Here is a 12,640-nt window from a genome sequence, read left to right on the forward strand (position 1 = left end):
AAATGCCCATCGACAGATGAATGGATAAAGCAGATGTCATACATATATACAATTATATTGTATATATGTATATTGTATATATGTATATATGTATATTACTCAGCTTTAAAAAGGAACAAAATTGGGTCATTTGTTGAGACATGGATGGATCTAGAGACTGTCATACAGAGTGAAGTAAGGCAGAAAGAGAAAAACAAATATCATATATTAAGGCATATATGTGGAACCTAGAAAAATGGTCCAGATGAACCGGTGTGCAGGGCAGAAATTGAGACACAGATGTAGAGAACAAACGTATGGACACCAAGGGGGGAAAGCAGCCAGGGGTGGTGGTGATGGTGTGATGAACTGGTTGATTGGGATTGACATGTGTACACTGATGTGTATAAAACTGATGACTAATGAGAACCTGTTATATAAAAAAATAAATAAAATTCAAAAATTCAAAAATAAATAAATAATTTTTTTTAAAAAAAAGCTTGATCTGTGAAATGATCAATAAAATTGATAAGCCTCTAGCCAGACCAAGAAAAAAGAGAGAGGACACAAATTACTAATATCAGAAATGAAAGGAGGAACACCACTACAAATCCCTCAGATATTGTAAGGATAATAAAGGAATACCGTGAACAATCCTATGCCCACAGATTTGATAACCTAGATGAAACAGACCAATTTCTTAAAAGACACAATCTGCTAAAACTCACAGAAGAAGAAACAGATAATCTGAATAAAACTATATCTATTAAAGAAACTGAATCAATAATTTATAACCTTCCAAAGCAGAAAGCACCAGCCCTAGATGGGTTGAGTAGTGAATTCTGACAAATTAATTCCTTAATTTCTTAAGGAAGAAATTATACCAATTCTTTACAATCTGTTTCAAAAGATAGCAGATGAAATATGTCTTAACTCATTCTATGTGACCAACATTACTGTAATACCCAAGTCAGACAAAGACAGTATAAGAACACTACAAACCAATATCTTTCATGAACATAGATGTAAAAATCCGCAACAAAGTATTAGCAAATCAAATCCGACAATGTATAAAAAGAATTATACAGGGCTTCCCTGGTGGCACAGTGGTTGAGAGTCCGCCTGCCCATGCAGGGGACACGGGTTCGTGCCCCGGTCCTGGAAGATCCCACGTGCCACGGAGCGGCTGGGCCCATGAGCCATGGCCGCTGAGCCTGCATGTCCGGAGCCTGTGCTCCGCAACGGGAGAGGCCACAACAGTAAGAGGCCCGTGTACCGCAAAAAAAATAATAATAAAAGAATTATACATAACGACCAAGTGAGATTTTTTTCCCCATGTATGCAAGGCTAGTTCAACACCAAAAAATCAATTAATGTAGTCTATCAAATCAACAGGCTAAAACAGAAAAAACACATGATTATATCAATAGATGTAGAAAAAGCTTTTGGTAAAATTCAGCACCCATTCATGATGAAAATTTTCAGTAAACTAGGAATAGAGGGGAACATCTTCAGTTTGGTAAAGAACATCTACTAAAACCCTACAGCTAGCATTGTGCTTAATGGTGAGAAAAATTACAACGAGATACCACTGCATGTCTATTAGAGTGGCCACAATCTGGAATATACATTCACCCAAACCCATAGACTGTACAACACCAGGAATGAACTATAATGTAAACTAGGGACTTGGGGGATTACAATGCATCAAGGTAAATTATCAATTGTAAGAAATGTACCAGTCTTGAGGTAGATTTTTTTTTATTAATTAATTAATTTATTTATGGCTGCATTGGGTCTTCGTTGCTGCACCTGGGATTTCTCTAGCTGCGGCGATCAGGGGCTACTCTTCATTGTGGTGCTTGGGCTTCTCACTGTGGTGGCTTCTCTTGTTGCAAAGCACGGGCTCTAAGTACGCAGGTTCAGTACCTGTGGCTTGCGGGCTACAGAGCGCAGGCTCAGTAGTCGTGGTGCACGCACTTAGTTGCTCCGCAGCATGTGGGATCTTCCCGGACCAGGGATCGAACCCATGTCCCCTGCACTGGCAGGAGGATTCCTAACCACTGCACCACCAGGGAAGTCCCAAGGTGGATATTGATAACAGTAGAGACTATGTAAGTGGGAGGGAAATGGAGTCTATGGGAAATCTCTTTACCTTTCCCTCAATTTTTCTGTGAACCTAAAACTGCTCAAAACAAAATGTCTAATAAAAAAAAAAAGAGGAAGAAAACCTAATGAGTAAATTTGTTGAGGGAAATATTAAAAACAAAACAAGAAGAAATAACAAATCTTGGACCTTGAATTTCTTATGCTTTTCTTGGTTGTCAACTCTTTACACATGTTGTCATAATCTGACACTGGAGGAATTGAGTACCTCCTGTTTACTCCAAAGGGAAAGAATTCATGAAAACTTGAGTATGGTTTCCTGTGGACTTTGCCCCATTCATCTTCCCTTTGCTTTGCATCCTTTTGCTGTAATAAACCTATGTGTTGTGATATGCCTATTTTTTGCATCCTGTGATGCCTCCCAGTGAATCACTGAATCAGGGGATGGTCTTCTGGACTCTACACAGAAGGCTACTGGAATTTTCACAAGGCTCATACTTGCTATTATTTAGTTATTTTTCAAGTTTGCTAGTGATATATGGTTATGCGTCACTGTGGTTTAATTTTTCTGATTTGAGTTACTTTATTCTCTAATTAATAGGGACATTTCATTTGATAGATACTTGTGAAATAATTAATAATCATTTCAATTTACAAAATTTTGGGCCTATAATCCCTAAATTGAAAATAATATAATCTTGCTCCAATAATGCTTGGAAGAATGCTAAGTACTGACTTGCTTTATGTCAAAACAGTTAAAACTCAGAGCAAAAGTATCAATGCTCATCTGCTATTTGTGTTGGGAATTTAGTAATAGTGACCAGTGAAAGCACATGTACAGAAAAATATTGAGGTGCTCTGTCCATATTCTCCTTAGGACTGAGCTTTTATACATGTCAGTTGCTGACAGGTCTCAGTTGAGTCCCTCCCCAGGAAGAGCACTTGCCAAAGTTGATACCACATATGGTGGCTGAACATCTTGCCCTGCTTAATCCTGCTTCCTTCCCTTCCTTATGGGTTTTTGTTTTCAGTTCACTCCCCAGTAACTTCATGAAAACAAATCTCTGTCTCAGATTTTTTTTTTTTCAGGAATCCAACCTAAGAAAAAGTCATAATATATAAAGTCTCTGTTAAATTTCTAAAGGAAACAGTCTACCTAGGTCTTCAAGATGTCTTGGATAATAAAGCAATTCCTAATTTAAGAATTGATAAGATAGGACTTGATCTTGTGTCCTTATCTTTTTATAAATTCTACTGCAATGAATGGACATTATGATGTAATGTAATAGTATATCATAAGCAGATTTTTCAATCTCAAGCAGTTATGCAAAAAAAGAATAGTAGAAAGTACTTTTAAAATTTAGCACAAATGACATAATATACTATATAAATGAATTCAATGATTTTTTTTTTTTCAGTGTGACAACTGTGGTCCAGAAAACTTTAATGAAATACTAAGTTAAATTTCTCGTTTGTAAAATTGTGAGTCTCCTCTTCTCAGGGTTATTTAATCAACAAGTATTTTTTTAGTGCTTTGCATATTTCCATCACCGAATGCCCTGGGGACATGAGAAAAAACATTAAATATAGGATCTCTGCAAAAAGAGCTTGAAATCTGGAGGGGATTCAAGGGGTATTTTCATCACTAAATATTGAAAAAAATAGAACTATATTCAAGAGTGTGTTTTACTAACTGCCACACATGACTGGCTGCTTAAATCCTCCATTTTTGCCTACCGAATGCTCATTTTGTTTGGAACATGAATGAACCATGATTAGTCCCAGCCAATGACAACAATCCTCTTCCTCTTTTGAAGACAGTTGATTTTCCAGGTTCTTTTCTGATTAGTGGTGGCCATGTGACTTGCTTGTGGCCAATAAGATGTAAGGAGATATTGGTGGAAGGGCTAGTGGTGTTACTTTTTTGCTTGTCTTTCTTCCTTGAAAACAGATACATGATACCTAGAATATGTGTATCTATACCTATATATATTGTGTGTATGCATATGAATATATGGACATATGTGTATATACATATATAGTATACAAGTTCTTTAAATATATGTAAATAATATCCTATAATATCCTATGCAACATTTTACATCTTTCCTTTTTCATTCAACAATATTTTGACCTCTCAAATTTTTTTATGAACATGTATTTCCTTCCTTTAACTGAGAAACATGCCATCAAATGAGACTATAGCAATATAAACATAAACAGTATTTCAACTGTTTTACTATTACAAACGACACTGCAATAAATGTCCAAATCTAAGTCTTGTTCTCATTAAGTGTTTCTAATGTGGAATGTTGGGGGCGCAATCTATATACATCTCCATTTTTCTCTGGATACTGACAATTGCTCTGCAGGGTTGTACTTTCTACACTCCCACAAAGTATATATGAAGGTGCCCATTTCTTCACATCCTTTCAAAAACTGATACCATCAGACTTTATTTTCTCAATCTGAAGGGTGAAGATATTTCACCATCATTTTAATATAATCCCCAACGACTAGCAGCTAAGAACCTTCTCATATGTTTCTTTTAAAATTTCTTTTAGCTTATGTTATTTTTACACTTCAGATGAATCAGGTCCTATAGCATAAGAGAGACCTTGCAACTAAAATATGTTAATATGATCTGGAGGTATAGTCAAAAAATATGAAAACATCCTCATGCTAGGACATGGATCAAGAAATAACTCTGTTAATTAGTATCAAGCAGAATTAAGTCAATATTCCAAAAAATTTCCAAGCATTTGAGGAATGACCTCAGTCATCAAGGTTATTGGCTATAGAGGCACGTCTCCTAATATTTTAGGCTCTTCTGTGCTCTCATGAAAGTACCATGCTTTTTAGCACATAAACCTCTCCAGCTATGGGTTTTAGCAGTCACAGCGCCTCACAGGGCATGTTTAATTCCTTTTCAAATAGACATAAGAAGAGCTCTCTTTCCTAAACTCAGTTTCATCTTAAATATAAAGTTATAAATGTGAAAGCACCCGTGTATATTCTAAAGCACTCTACAAATGGAAGCATTAATATCATTGCCTAGTTTTGCTGGGGTTAAATTCTATGAGATCGAGTACTGTATTTCAGTTGGCTTCCAATTACAAAGTCATATCTGAATGCAAGAAATGAACACCTTTCTTTTAAGAATATATGAAGCAAAATCCATCCTGGAATTCTCCTATATAAAATGAAAGTTTAATTTCCTTAAAGTGTATGTCATCTTATTCCCTAGTGTATAGCAGCAAATTGTTTGCTTTTTACTTTCTTGCTATAAATGGCAGAGACTATTTTTTACATCATTTGAACAGAGCCTTTGGTCATCAATAGATGGAAATGTGAACCATATTATCCTTGCCAAAGTCACTGAAAATGCAGCTATGGAAATCACACTCTCGAATTTCAGTTAAAAAAAAAAAGTACCCGGATCTTGAGATTATTTTTTGAAATGGCAAATCATTTGTTTTATTCTCTTCTGTGTTTTCATAGAGTATAACCTCACAGAAATAAACTTGTTGCATCTCTGAGTTCTCTGAACTGCAGGAGACCAGTAGCTACAGACCATGACGATTCACAAGTTATTACTGTATGCCAAACGCTTAAATCATAATTGCAATTTTCACCCTTCCTCTTATTATGAGAAAAAAAAAGATTCAAAGTATTTCCAAGGAGTGACACACAACTACCTATGAAGCGCTGAATGACTACGTTTAAATTCTCTTTTCTTTTTTAAAATAAATGTACAATGCAATACTTGCTATCAAAAGAAGTAGCAGTTTATAATTCTTGACTTAGTATCAGTGAGTGGAGACGTTTTGGCTGGCATCACCCAACCAAAATGGCTGTATGTAAATTTCCAACCTGAGTAAGATTCTTGTCCAGAGAATACATATAAAGACAAACACAAACACATTCACATACACAAACACACACACACATCCTTGGGGATAACTTTTCCTTCAGGGAAAGAGTGGGCCTGCACATCAACTTTCTTTAGACAAAATGACTAGTTATTAAAGATCTCATCTTTTCAGCTAGGCAAGATAATTTCCTAAAAGGTTTCCCCAAAGTAGATTTTGAATCAGAAAACAGTTATTGTAAATTAATACAATGTCACTGGTCTGAGAGGAAAGATTTATGTGCTCTTCCTCCAAAGGCTAGAAACTGAGCAGTTCTTTGTTTAAGATCATCCACTTCACGTCTCCTTTTTTAAAAGAGAAATCTGAAGAGCTCTGTGCCGTAAAGGACACATTTTCTATTAAGCATAACTAATCAAATATACAGTATGTAACTGTGTATAAATGGCACTCACTTCAGTGCTTCTGCTTTACTCTTTTCCTGGTATGAAAATGCTTGAAGAACATCCAGTTCTTTAAAATGATCATTTTACCCTCTGTAATTTTGAAAGTATCCAGGCATTTTGTTTCTGGGAAAGTTTTGTACAACAGATTTTTCTATTGTTGTAACATGGCAATTTGCATTATAATCTATAAATTGAACTCATAATCCTAAAAAAATTGTATAGAAGTTACTCTTTGATAAAGGTCAGATGTCCACTGATTGATTTTCTGAAGTTTATTTCAATTTACTATCTTGGTGTTGTTTTTTGTGAGTTTTGTTGTTGCTTTATATGTTAAATCATATCCAAGAAAGCCTGTAACTCTTTGGTCATAGGATAAGAAATATTCATTTGTTTTCCATATGAACTTGTCCAACTGTATCATAGGAGTCAAACTGTTTAAATATTTATATTTTATAAAATTATATATGTTAGTTACATCCTATTTTATAGTCTACTTGTTTTAAAGTAATACAATTTGGTGACATTTTACCCTGATCTTTTCATTATAGCAATAAACAAAGTATTGTTAAATCTAAAAAAATTCTTAAATATATCACAACAAAGAGTTCTCCTACAAATTGAGCTATGATTATTAATTTGATGGCTCTTAAGGAATGAAATGGGATATAACTTAGTGAAAAGTTCCACAAGAAAGTTTTCCAGCTTTCAGAAGTGGCCTACGAAGTCACTGTGGTAGAGATGTAGCTGGTAATGTGGTTGATGTGGATGGATCAATGCAAAACTTCACAAAGACTGGTGACCTCTCCCACAAGTAAAAATAAAATCACAGTGACAGGTAATCTTTAAGAAAAAGCTTTGCTCTAGGAAGTCCTGAGTGTCTAAGCTCCCTCACTATGACTAAGAATCTTTGATGATAGAATTTGACCACAACATAGTCCCTCCCCTACTTACCCTATATCACATATCAAACATTATCTGGAAGTAAATATGTAAAAGGAATGTGGCTGGCCGTTTCACAACAATATAGTAAAGAGATGCTCAGTCCCAAACAAGTCTTTTGTTTTCCCAAATGAATGACATCAGATATACAGACATTAATATACTTTAACTACCCTAGGTGCCAAACTTAAAACTCTTTTACTCTGTATCTATAAATAGAAGGCAAGCAATCATGCTTAATGATGATGACTATCCAACAGCAGACTTAGAAATAATTTTCATGTGATACTGCATTCCCTCAAAAGTCCGGAGCTTGTGGTTCCTAACCCCATAGAGTACAGGAATTATATTTCTATTTCTATATTCCTCAATTAAATTTAGCTTGATAGGAGCAATGATGACACTGCTTTTTCAATAAATGTGTTGATGATAAAATTTAAATTCTTTCCTCTCTTGAAGCAAACATCTTGCAACAATTACAGATTAGCAGACTGGTCTACATTGACACTCCTATTTTCAAACTAATGTTTGTTTGATAAATAATCACATTCTTTAAGCTTAGAAACTAAGAGCTTGGCCTGGTTTACTTCTTTATCCTTGATACTAAATGCTGACAATGCTATTTTTCCCTTTATATTTATTTTAACAGTCTAAGGCACAGTTCTTTGTAATAAATAAACCATCAGTTAAACTGAATACCCAAGCTTATGGGGGTGGGGGGGAAGTGCAGAATCACAAAATTGTTGATGCAGTAGAGTATAAAGCCCAGACATAAATTACAATTTTAACTTAAAAATATTTCCATGTTTAGATTGGTAAATGCTATTACAAATGCTTACTTTGCAGATTTTTCTTTAGTTCAGTAAAAACTGTACTATTGGACACCAGGTTTTAATTGTGAAACATTTTTCTACGTTTATTTGAGATGAGTTCACCCTGACCCTTCTTTATTGAACTAGCTTGATATGTCTTATTACAATATCATTGCATAGAACTCTGTTTGGCACTCATGAACATTAATAGTACTCATCAAAGTACTTATAGAAGCTGAAAAAACAATGTAAAAAATAATTTTTTTCATTGACTCTGATGTCCTATGTGTGTTATGTCAATTAGTGAGTATGAAAATTTATGGTAAGTGTTATTCTGGTCCCTAATTTAATATGTAGGATAGTCTGTAAATTTATCCTAATGTTATTATGCCAAGCAACCTTAGCATAGAAATAGTTCCAAAATGCAAATCTTAGGAGATATTAGGAGTAAAGATTACTAGATGAACTCATCATAGGATAAGTAATAAGAGTTATCATGAGATAAGTAATCCCAGAGAACCTCAATAATGAATTGTAAATGCTATTCAAGGTAACAAGTATAAAAATGTTTCCTTGAAATCAGGAAAGAATACAGCAGAAACACTAACTGGATCCAGAGAATTTCTTCAGAATCTAAACTTTCCTGGATAGTTTCCATCTTTTTGAATTAGGTAATTTGATTTTTTTTTTCATTCAAGAAAAATAACATTTAGCTTTAAGCATGATTATTTTCTTATACATCTTTCTTGACATTAATCCAGTTTGTTTTTTAAACAAGGAAAAGTACCTCATTACTTTTAAAATGAATCTCGTTAAGTTAGTGATTAGTTTTCTTCACTGAATGAGTTTGTACTAACAGGTATAACAATGGATATATGGATTTAAACATCTGAGCAAAAAATAAAAATTTCTAAGAAGTCATCCAAAAAGCAACAAAAAACAACAGAAAAGGTAATTTCATATTTTGGGAAAATTGAGAAACATATAATAACCCAACCCTTCTCCCCCCCATAGGTAGATTTGTGGCCCAAAGCAACATGGATCAAGTAGGGAAAGGTGTAGGAAGAAGATAGTATATCAAGGAGTGTGAACTAAGCATGGAGAATCTTAGAAAGGAAGAAAAAGTGAACTTCTTCAAGGTGAGGGCCACTCCAGGAGTAGCAAACTTGGAATTCTCTTTTTTAACAATGGGAACAGGACTTATACTGGCTGGTAGCAGAAGAGTACTGAATTTGGTTTAGGTCTGAGAAACAGAAAAAGTAAGGCTAACTAATGAATTAATTCATAAGTCATCTTTCCAGAAACCAGTTAACCAGTTTGTCATAGTGATTACAGAAGAAAAGGGAGCCTTGCTTTATTAAAAAAAAAAAAAAAAAAAGGATGAAATAAAAAGAAAAAATAGAAACAAAATCCCATGAAGCTGCCTACCTCATTCGTTGGGGATAAGAAAAACTGAACTTACATGGAAGAAACTTGGTATTATAATAATGATTATAATTAGCCTTGAACCCAGCCTTACACAACCCCTACCCTACCCCCTACCTGAACTATAATTGATCTATGAAAATATCCTCCCTTCAATGATGCATAATTTTAAAAATCCTGAATAACATATGTACAAAGATTTTTTTTTTAAGGAGTGAAAGAACAGGTGAAGCATGTACAGAAAATGACAAATTCCCAGCTATGAAGATGATAAAAATTGTGACCATATATTTTCACCACTGAGTTAAAAAGATAATTCCTTCAATGAATCAAGAACACTAGGCAAAAGGCCAACAGTTCAGGGAATAAATAACAAAACAATCAGGAGAGATTTAAAAATTGAGTTGGGGGACAGAGGGTGCAACAAAAAATGGAAGAAAATATAAAAACATCATAGAAATAAGGTGAATCTGAATGTAGCACAGGAAATATATAAATACTAAAATAACACGAAGAAACAAAGGATACAAAAATTGAAACAGAATAGGAAAGTGGAAATAGTTTAAATGAGTACAAATGTTTAAAAAGAGAAAAGGTAAATTAAAATGACAGATATAGAAAATAATCAAAGAAAATTCATAAGCTTGGTTGAGCTCTCTAAAGAAGACAATCACAGTAACAAAACAGAAGAAAATATAAAATGAAATGTTCAGGTAAGAAGAAGAGACTATTTAAAAATAGAAGATTAATAATATTACATATAGTTCTATAGGATTATAGTGATAAAGTTTAGCATTAGAAAAAAATTATATCCATAAATAGAAAAACAAAAACCTAAATAAAATATATTATAACACATAAAATGACATGCTGGAACTAAGATCACATATAAGTTTCACATAATAAATAAAAGACTTCTATATTTCTTTTCCCAAAATAAAACCCAACTATAGGCTCTATAAGAAATACACCTTATACAATATACTTTAGAAAAGTGAAACCAAGATGTCAAAGTATACGAAAAAAATCACACAAAAAGAAATCCAGGATTGAAATCTTTTAACAGGCAAACATTAAGTCAGGCCACGAAACATTAGACAAATTTATGGAGGGTATTTTTTTGTTGTTATAAGTTGTAGTTCACAATGAATACCTATGCCCATAATACCACAACATCAACAGCATAAAGCAAACTAGAGAGAACACATAGGAAGAAAAGGACAAATGCATTAGTCCTATCTCTCCATCCCTGAAAATTAAAGGGATAAAAATAAGGACCAAGAAGATCTAAATAACATAAACATCCAATAGTATATACCAAGCTCTGTATCTTGAAAAAGAGAACAGAACATAACCTGCTTTCAAGTATCCACTGATTATTTACCAAAAGCGTCAATATTTTCAGCCCTGAAGAAAAATGTAATAACTCCCCAAAGTAGGAAAAGATAGTATGCATATTCTCATCACTCTGCAAGTAATAATAATAACAACAACAAAAAACAAATAGAAACATCTGAAAACAAAAAACTGAAATCTCTCTTCTTGGGTCATAGAGAAAATCTCACATACGATTGAAAATATCCAGAAAAATAAAAATAAGGAAACCCTAAATATTTTCTTAGACACAATCCACAAATTACCTCCTAAGAATATAATATTCTTTCCCTTTACATTCTTTACATTTGGTAACATTTGCACTACAAAAGCCACATAGCCACACAGCTAGGAAGGGGATGAACTGAATTTAAGCTCTGTTGATCGATTCCAAATTTGTATGTTTGTTTGTTTGTTTGTTTTACATTAGTCATCAGTGCCTTTCAAAGCATCAGTCTTTCTTCCATCATCTGTAAACTGAGAAAGTTAAACTGGAAAATAATAGCTAATGTTATATACTGCTTACATACAATGTTACAGGTATCTTCCTTGTATCAATGTTTAACCCTCACATCAATTCCATGAGGATGAATATTATTATTAAGCCTAATTTAAAGGAAAATAAATTGAAGCACAGAGAGTTACATATCTTCTCCAACTTACAGAGCTACCAATATTCAAATGAGAATCTGAACCCAGAGGATCTGGTTGACAGTGGAGTTACCCACACTTTAGAGGTAATCTGCCTCTAAGGGACCTTCTGGTTCTCGAGTTCCATTAAGACACATACCTTAGTATTCGTGACATGAATGTCTTAAATAATTTATCAAAGAACACTGTATGTCTCTCAGTGAATTACATGTGGATAACAAGATTTTCTCCAGGGTAAATGAAGAGTAAAATGCCAGGGTCCAATCATACAGAACAACAACCCCAATTGTTAGCAAAACAAAGGAACTGTTTCAGTACTGTAGGCAGCAAATGTCCCAAATAAGCTTTTGAATATAACACAGATGGTGGAAGTTTGATCCAGTGCTGTTACATAAACACATTAGTTTATAAATGAAATTGTCCAACATCAGTAACAAATAGCCATACATCTGCTTTTTAGAACAGAATACTGCACTATTTTTAGAACAGAACACTGGAATTCTTTTCCCTGATTACAAGGAATTTAGAAATGAATCACACAGATGCTCTGCTATTCACAGTTAAACAATTGTTTTCCTCCTCCTTCCTTACTATTTTACTAATATTACTTTATTATGTTGAACCTAAAAATTGAACTAGAAAAGTTAAATGTAAACCAATATATTAAAGACAGTAATCATCCAAATTGCTACTACTGGGGAAATAATTCTGCCATATGTATTCTGTTCCACTGACCGTGAAATTGCTGCTCTCATCAAATGGTGTGCTTGACCCTGAGCGCAGTAACCACCATTTTCTACTTTTAGAGCTTCAATAATTTCATTGCATCCCTTTTATTCTTGGAATACAAATCTATCTAATAATAAGATGTTCTGTTTTATTCTCCCATCTCACCTATCACTGCTATACTCTCAATATGACTTCTCAAAAAGTTTAGGTTATTTACTATGTGGCTATCAATCTGGTAAGGGCTTGTATCAAGCACCAGTATCAGAGAGTTAAGTATTAATATTTCAGGTGGGTTTTGCTCTGGTTTGGA

Source organism: Grampus griseus (genome assembly GCF_964374135.1).
Source record: "Grampus griseus genome assembly, chromosome: 5".
NCBI lineage: Eukaryota > Metazoa > Chordata > Mammalia > Artiodactyla > Delphinidae > Grampus > Grampus griseus.